The 15,100-nt window shown below is 36.3% G+C and overlaps 1 protein-coding gene across 4 annotated transcripts in view; it reads left to right on the forward strand.

Annotated features, from left to right (window-relative positions):
• The window catches only part of ANGPT1 (angiopoietin 1), a 232,150-nt gene that overhangs the window by 49,386 nt on the left and 167,664 nt on the right, over nucleotides 1–15,100 (forward strand). The window lies entirely within an intron of this gene.

A 15,100-nucleotide genomic window follows, 5' to 3' on the forward strand; every position in this document is an offset into this window, starting at 1 on the left:
TTAGAAAATAGACTTCAGTCTCCAATACTATCAGCCCTTTGCTTTCCAGAAACACTTAATTCAATCGAAATTTTTTTTTTAGTTCAAGATAAAAAGATACTTGCCTGTCCGCTTTGTGTCTGCTCTAGCCCATCTGCCATCATCTACTAAGCCTGATGATTTATCACTTCTGTATCTTGTCAATTAAAAGTCCTCACAGAGACAAAATCTGTAATAATGTTTTTAGCATGTTTAATAGAGTCTGGTTAAGTAAACATTCTCAACCAAAGCAGCAAAGAGAGCTTAAAATAAACAGAGCTACTGTGCCAAGTCTTAATTGCTTACACATTTAGCACACTGCCCATCTTCTAAGCATGCCATTAAAACCAGATTTGTGTACTTAATATAATTGTCTTGAAACCATACTACAGGCCATTTATATACTTGAACCTTTTTTTTAATTCTTTTTCTCCTTTAGCTTTATAAAAATGAATGTTGCACAAAACCTATTTCAAGGTAACTGGTAAGAAGTCTGTTATAACAAGCCAGACCAAATTATTGGTTCTGAGAGTCAACCGTTTCTTGGGGAAGACATACTCTTATTCAAACTCTCCAAATCAAGTGTTTTTTTGGGAGAATACGGACAAATTTTATATACCAAATTAGAAGGATAGAATGGTTAGTTTCTTTACAGGTCAAAGAGACAACCAAAAAATTATAAGTACTAATTTAAACAATGCATAATAGCGACATATAATACTGGTTCTCAGTTTCTGGCCCGAAGAATAGTGGTGATGGTGGTAGTAAATATAACTAGATTGAAAGATGATTTTTAAACTTAGAAATACTAATAATGTAATTCAGTGATTGACATATTTGTGTTCAATAAATATTCATTATTATTGTTCACATATACTGGGATATAATTTCCCATTTTATATTTCCATCATTGGTCATATTCATGCAAATAAGTTGTGGAGTTTTAACTATTTCTCCCATATCTATCTAGGAATTTATATTCTTGTATAATCAATCTACAGTGGTTTGTTTTTGTCCCAGTATGAGTAAAGCTAAGACATTCTGTTGAAGGAAGGGATGACGGACATAAAATGAGCACAGAATTTGCAGAGCTGTCCTTGTGGGTCAGTGTTGGTTCAATGTTGTTTAACTACATTGTTAGTGAACTGAAAAAAGGAAGTCAGTGGCATGAGAAGTGCATCTGCAGACGAAAAATGAAGATGAACTGCAAATTCCCAGGAAAGGAGAGTATAAATAGGTCCTCAGAAGGTTGCTGAAATTGGTAGCAAAGAGAAAGAAATGCAGACCTAAATAACAGTCTCCCATATAAGCACGAAAACTTTAATAACAAGAGAAAAGAGTTGAGCTAATAGACAGTACAAATAGTAAAACTTGCTAAGGCCACCAAAGCCCAAAAGAGCATAGTATTCTGTGATGGTAAATGTAATCTAAATTTCTCATTTCTAAAATGTAACAGTGAAATTGAGGAAAGTATAGTCCAGCATAGTGTTGAGATCAAGTCTTGGGTTTGAGACTCAGCACTGATATGAACCATGTGGCCTTCTGCTTCTGTAAAATGAAGAGAATTATATTATATATCTCAAGTTCACCTTGTTTTGAGGGTGAAGTGAGTCTAGCACTAGATTATAAATTCCATGAGATCGGAAACTATGGTTTGCTCACAGTTGTGTCTCCATCGCCTACCATAATCCCTGACGCATGATAGGCAGTGAATAAGAATATTTTCAAAGAATGTTGAATCATAGGGTTGGTTTAAAGGTTACACAATATAAATGAGAAACCATCTTGAGCTTTTATTTGTTTACTTTATTATTACCTACCTCTTTTCCTAGGAAATCAGCTCCGTGGGAGCAAGAACATTACCTTCTTGTTCCTTGCTGTATTTCCTACGCCTAGAACCTTGACATTCACGTGTGGTTTTTCAGCTAGCTCATGGTATCAAGTGGAAGTTTGTTAAAATGGTAGAATTATGGACCCAGACCAGGACTTACAGAATTAGAACCAGCATTTCATAACCACTGATAATTCTTAAACACATTAAATTGTTAATAGAATTTAAGAATAACCTAGCATAGAACATACCTGCCCCTAGTATACTTCTCTATAAACTCTCATTGGATAAATGAGTGCAAGTTATTTATCACCTTTGGCAGATTTAGAATCTTTAATATATGTACATCAATAATGTTTTTGACAGTCAATTAAATATAATTTGATACCATAAAATTTACCCATTTTAAGTGTACTATCCAATGACTTCTAGTGAATTTACAGAGCTGTTGAGCTAGCACCACGATCCAGCTTCAGAACATTTCCCTCACTCCAAAAATACCCCTGTAGTCATTCTGTAGTCATTCCCCATTTCCAACCCCAATCCAAACCCACCATCATAATGTTATTTTAATATCCACCCGCCAGTCCTCATTTCAGAGGATAACTAAAGGACGAACAAATATATCTCTTACATTCACACTGAAGTAAATAAAAGTGATTCTTGAATGAGTTTCACTGTGGCTTAACTTGGCATTAACCAAATGGATTTGCTAAACAACTAAGGGTTTCTATGTGATTCAGGAGAATGTTTACCACTCTCAGGGAACAAAACATTTTCAAGTAGTTTATTTTCTAAACTTACTGGGCACACATTTCCAAACAAACATTATCAGTCTAACAAAAACAGAAGCCATGGGAGTTTCATCTTTCCCTTTAATCCACAAATTACAAATCATTGCTCTCTAATCAGGGCCAGTGGTAGGCTCGCCTACAGCCTTTGACTTAGTTAGGTTGCTCTACGAAGTTTTGTATTTCTTCAGAAGTTTGTGTTAGCTGAGGCTGACTTTCTTCTGGAGAAGTCTCTTTACTCGTTGGACTCCTCTGCTGAGTTCAAGTTAAGATCATTCCCCTGAGCTTTCTGAGTAGGCCAGTAAATGATCTAATTGGCTCCAGTCACTCTGGACTTATCCCCTGCACTCTCTCCTCTCAACCCCGGGAGGAGGTATTTCAAATCCTCTGCTCCAAAACCTTCCATGATTTTAAATTGCCCAGATAATGAAGTCTAAACTTCCTATCACACATTTAGTCCAGCCTATTTTTCCTGTCTCATTTGTTGCCACTCTCACATTCCCACCTGGCCTATTAGACATGCTACACTTTTCACTGTACTCAAAACTTGCCAAGTATGTCACACATTCTCCCTCTCTTTGCTAAGGTTGTTCCTTCCCTGTGAAATGCTATCCCTTTTTCACCCTTCTTAGATATCGAAATCTTATTATTTAGACAACAGCAGATGATTCTATAACTCCTCCGATATTCATCCCTTTCCTCAATTGGAATTGCCTCTTTTCATTTGTACTCACTCAATATTGCATTTTTAACTCAAATTTATTGTATAGAAGGATGAAGACTATGCCAGTTAATTGTATGTTCCTACCACCTTTCATGGTATCTGAAATATAGTAGGAGCTTAATAAAGGATGTATAAATTTATGAATGGATGAGGGACTCTGAAATCCTGCCTTTGAATATTGTTGGACTTGGAATAGCTCTGACATCTGGATGAGACATACACTTCCAATTCTCCAGTTGAGAGTACTTTGTATTTTTTTGTGTTTGTCTCTTTCATACAAAGGTATCTATTTAAACTTTAAAACTTCCTGCTTGAGACAAGGGAAAGCATTAACAAGAGATTTTTGTAGAATTGGTCCTAGAAGCCTGGCTTATGATAAAAGTTAACATCCTGTTTCATCCATTTAAAATCATGGAGTCTGATAGCCAAAAAGAATTGAAAGATATTGTTTTCAATTCACAAATTTTCCGTATGATGAAAATTTTGCCCAGTATCTTTATTCATACCATTATCCTTTTCATCTTTCATGGCAGGGGTTTCAGTTTTATTTTTAATCCTTTACTCAAATTTTTAATCCTTTACTCACTATTTCCTCTTTAATAACCAAATTAAATTCCGTGCCTGAAAATGCCCTTTCTCTGCACAGGATTCTGAAAGCCACAGAATAATTTCATAAGGCAGGTCTAGTTTCCCAGGGAAGAGCTCACCACTCCAATCCTCTTGCAATAGAATGTTCCTTCCCTGACATTTACATGCCACTTGGTAGCCATTGGGCTCGGTGTTTAACGAAAAAAATTATGTGGTACCAAATGAAAGATCTGAAATTTACTTCTGGCTATTTTTCTCCCCTATGTATCAACTCTATAAAAAAGAGCACCTCAATTTCACGCCTCCCCCCAACCAATTGAGCAATAACTTCAACTACTATTTAAGGAAGTTCAATGCATAAAAAGAAAAAATGGAGAGGGAGAAAAAAAGAACTATTCCACGTGAGTTTGAAATATGAATGTTTATTAAACTGAGGTTTCTTTGAACAAATTAAGACAATATTGTTTTCATAGGACATTTCTTTTTAAAGCCAGGAATTATAAATTGCAAATTGGAAGGAATGCCTACAGAAAAAAATGCCTAAGTAAAAAAGTACAATTAAAGCAGGAAATTCTATAAAGCACATAGACAGTGAGACATAGCAATTCTCTTATATTGTCCTGATGACCTCAATTACTTGTTCAAATGAATCAAGGTATAATATATATATATATCTCCCTTTAAATAAATAGCTGTAAACTAACAGCATTATGAGTTGTCTAATACATATTAAACTATTTAAAATCTGACAAGTGAGTTAAACGCTCATGCAGATAGCCCTTGCTTTCCTTAGAAAGCTATATTTCAGAAAATTTAGCAGGAAAATAATTCTGGTTATCTCACTTGACTTCAGTTATCGCATTGTTATAGAGTGGGCATACTTCCCAAATTATTTAAGGTTTATTTATATCTTATGATAATGTCCCTGGAGGAAACTGAAATTGATTTTTACTTTTGAAGGATTTTATAGTTGTTATTATTTTAATTGCATAACCTGTAGTAAATACTTTTTTAAAAACCTTAAACATCTTTACCTCTATCACACAGTAAAATAGTTTTCAAATTTATTCTGTTACTATAATTCATTGTGTTATTTGAGTGGTACCAAGAATTGTTCTCATGCCAATATCTAGGTTCAATTGATTTGCCAGAGTTTCCTATAATATGTACCAGTACAATTACTCTTTTAGATTAAAATATTTGGGGCAAGAAAGGTTATTCCAAGAGTAAATTTATTATGAGATAATTATGTATAATTGTGGAAGGGCGTACATGTTTAAAGTAACTTAACCTACTAGATCTCCCGCAAAGACTGATTTGTCAGATAATCTAGTCTTTGAATTTCTTGAGTTATATTCTCAGTGCCTAGCATGAAACTCAGAGATAAAAAAAGAGAAAAAGCAATTTCCCTGAAGAACTGACAGGGAGGTGGATGCAAACTTTAAGGAGATTCCTGTGAAAGTACGTTGAGAGAATTGCAAAAGTTCATAACCGCGAGCTTGAGAAGGCAAGAAAGACTTCATAGAGACTGCAGATTTTTGCCAAGGGAAAAGCGAGCAGGTAGTTTTAAGATGGAAGAGGACATTCCTGCAGAGGGCATGTGGCACGTTCAAGGCTCTGGAGGCCCAGGAGACCATGCTGGGTAAAGAAAGTTCTAGGTACTCTAACATGGCCAGAATAAAGCTGGATTCATCTTGGCCTAAGTCACGGTGTTTCCTGAGTTCATCCTTACTTACCAAGCCTGTGAGAAACTCGAAGACTCAGAAAATTCTTTCTCATGTATGCTTTGTGACAACTTGGGTGTGAGAAAGCAACAAGTGGCTTATTACCAGAGTCTGTGTTTTTCTAAGGTGATTTATTTAGACACAATCAATAATTTTATACTTATATATTGCATTTAAAGGTTGAATCACTGACCGAATACTAACATGCTAAACACACACACACACACACGCTACCTTATTTCTCAGAGGTGATGTAAGAACTACCTTTGATGTAAGAATTACTGTTATCCCCATTTTACCAGTGCGGAGACTGAGGTTTCAAGAGGTTAATAACATCAAGGTCAGACAGCTAATTAGTACAAAACTGAGATTGGAACCCAGGAAGTTAGCCTTAAGAGGCCAAGAGTTTTCATCTTTCACGTGCTATCTCTTCTAAAAATACATGACCCCAGCAAGGTTCATCAGAGAACTCAAGGAGAAGAAATGACTTTAGTACACCAAATAATAACAGAATATATTCATGTCGTTGTGCTGCTGTAACACATCATGTCAAACTTAGTCAAGATTTTGGCGTTCTGGTTCCTTCTGGAGGCCCCAACGGGAAAAAATCTATTTTCTTGCCCGTTCCAGGTTCTAGAGGCCACCTGCGAACCTTGGCTTGCTGACCACTTCCTCTCATCTCTCCAACCTTTTACTTTCATGGTCTCATCTTTTCCTACTGACATATAACCTCCTGTCTTCCTTTTTTCTAAGTCCCCTGTGAATGCATTGGGCCCATCCTTTAATCCAGGATAACAGCTCCATCCCCAAATCCTTAATCACATTAGCGAAGTCCATTTTACCAAGTACTGAGATCTTGAGGTTTAAGATGTGGACATTTTTGGTGAGGCCATTATTTGGTTTACCATTTAAAGACTGATGCAATCTAGGAAAAATAATGATGTTTATGTTCTAGGTAAGGAAGAATGAATAGGCATGAACTGTGCCTTCAAAGAGCTCAGAGTCTGGTGGGAACTCAGACTTTTTAGCCAAAAATGACAATATAACGGGGCAAGATGCTACAGGGTATATAGTGAGTACTTGACAATTAGGCTGAGGATGTTACAGAGAGAGCCACGCAGCATTCTCCTATATTTGAAGCATTAGCAGGACCAACCCCATAGAGGCCATTGTCTCGAATTAATTTTCCATTGAGAAAACAATAAATATAATTTTAACTTATTATTATATTCATGATTTTTGTGAAATTCCCAAAATATTAAGTATTACCTTAGGAGTCAAAATGCTTTTAAGGATTTTTTTTCTGTATACTGAAGTTAAAAATTTTAATTGTAAATGAAAAACAAACAAAACATAAAACAAACAATGGAAAATAACAGGTTCAGTACATTCCAGAAGTAAGATTCTAATCAAGAAGTTTTGTATGTATGGCACTACCTAGCCTGTTATTTTAAATGAAAAATAGCCCACTTGACAATGAATATTTTTCCTCAGAAATGAAATATGACACAGTTATTGACTTAGATATGTTTTTTAAAATTATTTCTTTATCATTTTTACTTTTATGTAAATTATCAGAATGTCCTAAAATAAAAGATTTGTGAAGGCCTGAACTTCTAAAATAATATTAGTCTATAGAAAACACCTTTACACTATAAAACAATGACTATCTTTGACCAAATTCCAGGAATTTCTCCCTCATCCAGACAAAACCAGCTAGTTACTGGGAATTCAGCAGAGTTCATTCTTTTTGTCCTCCTAGAATTCAGCAATGGGCTTTCATACTTTCTTCAAGCTTTCTTTGGCTTTAGAGAGAGAGAAAAAAATAATAATAAATAAATAATTAACCCTGAAGTAAGAAGCATTTCACTGCAGACTCTTCCTGCTGGGTTAACAAACCTCTCTAAGAAAGAGAGTTCCTTGGGAGTGTCTCACTAAGAGTCATTATTGATTAGTGACACCATTCTCTTAGAAAAGCCTTTGAGAACTTAAGCTTCAAGGGGGTTTGATAATTAGAGATGAAGTTTTCAGTTGCCTTTTTGTCCAAATTTGTTAACTGAACTGTTAAGTGATGAGACGCTGATTATAGAGCTTCCCTGGGAAGCCCTGGTTTCACTCACCACTGAAACCAGTCAGGCCTCGCCTCACGTGTGGCTCGCTGTGCTCCTTCGTGGTTTAAATGATTATTCCCCTGTTTCCCTCATGGCCAGCAAGGGGTACCATATCATCTCACAGCTTGAAGTTGTCACATACGAGCATCTATTAATTAAAGTGATAGCCAGTTATCCTTAACTAACCTGGTTATCTATCCATTCTCTTAAGCAAACAGCTTTAATACTACCATTGTTGTTTTTTTTTTTTTTTTGCCTTTTATTTGTTTTGCTTTTTAATAACACTCAGACCATGTGATATGACATGATACTTATGATTTAAAATGGAAAAGTTCTATTATATCAGAAATTTTTCAGCATATTTGGAAACGAATTCAAATTTTCAAAGTTCATGAAAGACATTATTGAATGAATAGCTTTTCCTTCACTTTACCCAAGGGCTTAGGGGAAGACCATAATATGAGGAGTGCTTTTAAAAATGCTTCTGTGTGGGTCGGGAATTCTGCCAACTTGGTTAGAGAATAGCTGAGCTAAGAAGTCAGAACAACAGGTGTGATTCTTATAAAGTTCCTACTGGTGCCATGGTTACAGCCAGTCACAGTCAAAATGCGTGCTCTTGCTGAAAAAAAAAAAAAAAAAACACCTGGCAAGTACCTGTGATTGTTCTTTTTCAATCTCAGTACTAAGAAAAGCAAAATGAAATGACCGCCAACATTACCATAACAAGAAGACCAGGAGAGACCTGAACTAGAAACTATGGCATCATTGAAAAAGAATGTGGGCTGATCAAAGAAGAGGGGCTGAAGACAGAACTTGTGTTTTCCCTGATAATGGCACCATTCTGTTTGTTTTTGTTTTGATTGGCCTTTTAATATAGACAAAGGCTGTTGTTGCATTACAGTCTCTTGGGATTTAAGCCTGTTTCCCCATGGTAGGCTCTGGACCTTCCAAGTCCTTCGTAATCTCGTAAGGTGCCCTAGCATGGGCTAGTCACATAGGAGACGTTTCACACACAGTGACTGAATTCATGTACTGAGATACAGTTAATAGAGGGACACATAAAAGATGAGTGTCATCTGGGAAGGAAATGTGTATACCATTATTTCATTGTTTGTAGTTTCCAAGAAAACATTCCTGTTCCCTAACCATCAAATCTAGGGGCTTCATGGTTGATAATAGTGGAGAAAAGTCCATAAAAGGACAAATAGAAAGTATAGTCTTGCCTGGACTTTAAAAATTCACCTACTGGACACACTGGCTTTCAAAATATGGCTTCTTCAATCTGCAATATGAGGATCCCTTGGCTTCAATCTACTTGCTGGGTAGACCCCAGCAGGCAGCCTAGCCTCCTCCAAGTCTCGAAATGCCTTGCTTTGTCTCTTTCTTCCCAATTTCAGTGTCTTATCCTGGGAGTTGTACCTCCCCCAAAATGACATTGGGTATAATAACTCATTTCCCCTCTCCCTCCTGTTGGCAGAAAATACTGACCCCTACCTATAAAAAACCTGCCTAGTCAGCAGGATTCACCAAACTCTTCATATCCAGGGTTTTTAACCCGAATCAGGAAAAAGGAATGTATGGATAGCAGAGTTTGAATCCACATTCTTTTTCCATATTTTAATTCTTGTGTAAATTCTGTGAAAAGTTGACTTTATTTGATTTTAATTTCTTAAAAAGGTTTTAAATGTGGTGTGTCATTTTTGTCTACTTAAACAATTTCCTCTGGTTTTTCATTCTCTTCATTCAGCACCACCTTGGTGAACTTTCGGTGACATGGTTCCTATAAGGAAGAGGATAGCGTTTGTTATCCTCGTTAAGCTTCTTCATGTCTTAGAGTCTTGGTGTAAAAGAGAAAAGCCTGTCATTTGTTATTGTTCCACTTCTTTTTTCCTTTCCTTTTTTGAATGCTGTGTTTATTTTAAGGACAAGGACAAAATATTGGGATTTGGTGAAATATCTCCAAAATAGAAAGCATATGCTGTACATAAAAATCTTGGAAGCTGGGCTTTGAGGTATCCTCCCTCAAAGGCCAAGAAAGTGAAAAGAAGGAGGAAGAGCAAAGACGGGGAGGAAAAATACATCCTTAACAGACATGTTTTAGGATTACGGAGAGAGGGATTCTCTAACTTGCCACCCTGAAATCACCTTTTCTTCTCATTTAATATAAACTTTCTCTAGTGCAAAGAGCTCTCACACCTCGGGCACCACCCGCTTCCTTTTCTTTAGAAGCTGCTTAATCATCCTGTGAGTGCTCACGCCTCTGAGGAAGCTGTCCCAGTACCCAGGGTCACCCTTTCATTCTCTGTCGTCCCACGGTACTTTACACACATGTGCCGGAGGCAGATTTCCCTCGAAGCTCTTGAAGCCTGAGCTCAGGGCCCCTCACTTGCACTTGCCTCCTCGTGTCCTAGGATTTGCTCGCTGTCGTGCAGAGTTCTACGTGGGAAGGGAGGCCAATTTGCAGCTAGGAAGTGATCCTGTATAAGCAAAGTCTGAGAAGCAACGCTCCAAGGGAGCAATAACTTGTGCTTTCCTTTGTCTTTCAAAATAATCAAGTTCGTATCTGGTCGTGCCTTTATAATTTTATATTCTTTTTCTAGAGGACTCGCAAGTGGTATAAGCTTCAGGCTCCTCAAAACCTGGAGCTACTTCTGGTACCTGCAAAGAGCACTTTCTGTTGAAATTTGGAAAAACTCCCAACGCTTGTTCTGAAAGAACACCCAGGATCAATGATAGAAACTAACCATTCGTGTCAGGAGAGCTGGGGACCCGTTTCATCTCTGTTCGCCTTAGCTTTATTATTCAAATGGTGGGAAAATCACTGCCTGCAGCCTCCCATTCACATCCTGCAGATCCAAAAGGCAGGAAACCCCGATTGGGACCCTCTCACTATAGGTCTCTTACAGACTCACCTTGAGCCTGATGGTACAGGGATTCAGTTTCTGTGACTGGTAGCTCTCAACAGAGCCACATGGAAAGGATAATGAAGATAAAGGATGTGGAAGGGCAGTGTGATGGTATCTATAAAAGCCGGTAAAATGTGCTGAGCAGGTATCTACTGAATTTCCTCTACTTAGAATTGAATTTAGTTCTTTTCATGTCTCTCTTCCAAAAAACTATGAGTTTTATAAGAGGAATCACCTTTCTCATGTCCCTTATTATTCTCAGTGCTGTCTATAATGTCTTATCTATAGACTTGTCTGAATAGACTAATAAATCAGCAAATGAATAGGCAAAAAATCAAGATAACTTTCTTCCGTAATTGCATATAGCCACTATATTGTGAACCGTGAGCCTGAATTCCATACTAGAAATCAGATACCAAACAATATTCCCTTAATGTGATTTTCCAATGCCTTGGAAGTTTTAAAATGGCCTTTCTAATGTGGCAGAGATCTTTTATTTTAATATATGACCAATATGTGAATTATTCTGACTTAATTTTATTAAGTTTCTCACAGGGTCTAAGAAATATTATGATTCCCAATAAAATAATTAGTCCCTTAGTAGTCATAATGATATTCATGTATAACCAAGAACATACACAGAGTATTCTTTTACAGAATGGCCGTGAACAGCTGCCTAAGGTTGCTCAGCTGTGGTTTGTGTCCAGTCCTCCCTAGGTCCTATGTAGTCTCAGCAGTGGACTAATGTAGCCATCGCATTTTTTTTTTAATTGACCAAAGAAGGTTTTTTTCAACCAATCAGATTACCCAGAAAACATCCTCTTAATCACCCTTCTCAGAACTGTAGTGTTATCGAATTTGCATTCATATTAGAAAGAAAGACTCCTGAGTGCAGTGTCTTAGAAATTATGTTTGCTTAAGTTTCAGTAATCAAAATTTGACAAACTCTTAAAATTCTTTGACTACCTTAGTCAAATCTTACTATTTTTTTTCTGACTCTTGAAGGGATTTTTACTATGAAAAACCCTTAAGGAATCCATTCGATTTGCAGGTATTTACTTGGCCCAAAATTATCCTTCATTCGGGTCCAGCATTTTGAAGTTAACTAAGGTTACAGACAACCATTATTTTGTTATTTTTGCCCATAGCAGAAACTTTTTTAAATTAAAAAGAGGAAAAGTTACTTAAAATCATTTCCCTCTATCACTATCAACTAGATTAGAAACTAAGGTACAATGAAAGAACAATTACAAATATACTGTTGATAACTAACAATTATCGAGCACTTACTATGTGCCAGATAATGTTACTGGTCTGTCTTAGGTCAGTTTCCCTGGGAAATAGGCACTGGCAGAATTTCGTGCAGTTTTGGGGGGCCTGCTCTCAGGAGCAACTCCTATAAAGGAGAGAGAAAAGCAGGATGGTGCAATGGGAGAAGTTAAACTGTGATTCATTTCAAACAGATACCTTAGCTGGTCTCACAAGAAACTCTGGAGTGGAAATAGCTTTTGGGGATCCCAGGTCTTATAGCCCACATCAACTAGGCCGTTTAAAGAGGCAGAGGCATAATATTGGGCAGGACAACTCCTTCCAGCTAAGGGCGATTAACAGAGGGGTGCAGCTGAGAGCCATTAGCAGCTAACACCCCCCGCACCTGGAGAATAAAGTCTCACTTCATCACTGTTGTGCTGATAAATGTTTATCGACTGGCTTGAAATAGAGGGCAAGCAGAAGTGGGCATGGTTTGCAGTCTTTGCCAATTTTCATGGTGTAAATACTCCCACCATAGTCAATTTCGAGTTATCAACTTGATAGTGAACACAAAATTGAGAAGAGGTGTACACAATCAGACAGAAAAACAAGCAGGCTCCAGAACAGCTTTAATCAGGATTAAGCCTTCGGTAAAAATATTTCCATTTGTGAAATGAGAGAACATATAAAAAATACATTTCTCAATTCTTCTATATGAACAACTGCAAACATCCCTGCGAACATATTTACTATAGAATTTTTCACAATGACATTTAAAACTACTTGCACAGATTCGGTTTTGTAAGTACATATATATTTGAGTAAAACTTGCTTTTTTGATTTTCCAAGTAACATCTAAATACTGATTTGAGAATTTAACATTTAAATTAGACTGAATGCGAAGGAAATTCTAAATATAAAATTTATGTCATAAAGTCCAGGACTTTTTGTGTTCCAATTGGGATACTTAGTGGTTTCTGAATGTTTGAGACTGAAAGCAAATTAACAAATGGAGGTGATCATGTTAAAAACTTTTATAAGAAGCCACTAGAAGACACTCTAGAGGGATGACCAAGATTTTCAATGCTAATCAGGAAAACAGGATCAGTATCAGCTGCGCTCTGAATTTAGCCTTAGGTTTAATGAGTCTTAGAAACGTATTTATTCTTTTGTACAAGGTTATTTTAAAAAGCCAAAGTGGGTTTTTAGGGCAATGAAAATACTCTGTATGATACTATAATGATAGATACATGTTCTTATACATTTGTCCAAGCCCACAGAATGTGCAACACCAAGAGTGAGCCCTAGTATTAACTATGGACTTCGGGTGATGACAATGTGTTACTGAAGGTTCATTAAATGTAACAAATGTACCACACTGGTCTAGGATATAGATAATGGAGGAGACCATACGTGTGTCGGGGTGGGCCATATGGGAAATCTCTGTTCCTTTTTCTTAATTTTCCTGTGAATCTAAAATTGCTCTTTAAAAAGTCTTTAAAGAAAAAGGAAGTTACAGTTATTTTATGAATGCAATGGAACAACTACAATGTAGTATAATGAGAGAGCCTGAGGTTTCTAGGAGAGATTCAGGTTGCAATTACAATTGCATGTCCTTGGGCAAATGCTCAAATTCTGTGATCCCAAATTTTCTCATATGTATACAGCAGAGTAATACCTCTCTTGCAGATTGTTGACAAGTTTAAACAGGACGTCAGATTGCCAGCCATACAAGTGCATAATGAATTACAGCAGATATACTTAATGTCATAAGCTGAACATTTGGAAAAGAATATGGAGTTTTCAGTAGACTAAAGTGATTGTTTTATGTTTCTTGGAATTACCCTTAAAAATTGGAATGTATTATTTTAATTTGTAGTAGAAGATATTAGTGAACTCGAGTATGTATGGGCTTGCTTCCTATATAATGGCTCTGACGAATGAATTCTAATAGGTGTTTAACATAGAACTCATTAAAATTCTATAGCAGCGGTCCACAAATGGAACACAGACAATGAATGGAGGCCAGTACAAATAAGAATGTTACAGAGAAAAATCAAATGGTTGGGATAACATATATGAATCATCATGCTTATGGACAGACAATTTATAGAACTATTTTAATAGTTTTTAATGTGAACATTCAAATTATAGTAAAATTAAAAGCTTACTAATTTTTACTTGCTGAAACTAATCTTCCTATATAGACTCATCCACATGCAGTGTTGGTTGCTAGTGAAACCCCAAGCTGAGGGTACACTCGATTCACTAGGAGATCTCATTAAGCGAAAGATTCAAAGGGCGGTGTTGCTTTTGTACCAGGCCTGGTATTGACAGATGCTAACCTTACCAGCAAGACTCCTCTTTTGTACACTTCTGATGGGGGAAGCTTTTCTTTCCTTTCCAAAGCTCAGGAGAGGATTGACAGAGATACTGAAGTCTCATTTCTCTTATCCTTCAATGTAGTTTTAGGATAGTTGTAAGTGGTACCAAAACAACAACAACAAAAAAATGCGAGATTCTAATGTCTTTTTCTTTTCTTTCCTTCAATTCTACTTTGTTTTGGCTGGTATCTTGAGTCATATTTTATTTCCTCACAAAAGGCCACGGGACATTTTTATTAGGTTTGGAGAGAACTTACTTAATTCTTCTTTTATTGGCAGATTTCCATGAAAACTGTGACTAATACCACTTTCATTGTTGTTTAACAAGAGAAGATAATTTTTCACTCACAATGAGAAATGCCAGCAGCTACTACATAAGTAAAGGATATACTTTGACAAATTTTAAAAATTATATCCAGTAATATGTAATAATGTATTGTCCCTATCAAATTAAAATAATTATCTTGCTATTTCAATAAGAACTAATTAAGATGACAGTATCAGAATTTATGACTATCTTTAGGAAAATTCCAAATGGAAGAAGTATTCTGGTGGAATATAAAGAATTAAACATTCTCAAGGATCATTTTTTTCACACATATTCTTATTTATGTATTAATCAACAAATATAAATGTAAAAAGAAATATTAATGAATAAATATAATTTCCACATGAGATCAGTGCTTTTAATGATTGGTACTGTGGGAACTTGGAGGATATCTATATGTTTTCACATTGATGACATATTTTCAGTTAAAAAGCATCAGCAGAG

This window comes from Pteropus alecto, unplaced genomic scaffold (assembly GCF_000325575.1).
Source record: "Pteropus alecto unplaced genomic scaffold, ASM32557v1 scaffold164, whole genome shotgun sequence".
Classification (NCBI taxonomy): domain Eukaryota; kingdom Metazoa; phylum Chordata; class Mammalia; order Chiroptera; family Pteropodidae; genus Pteropus; species Pteropus alecto.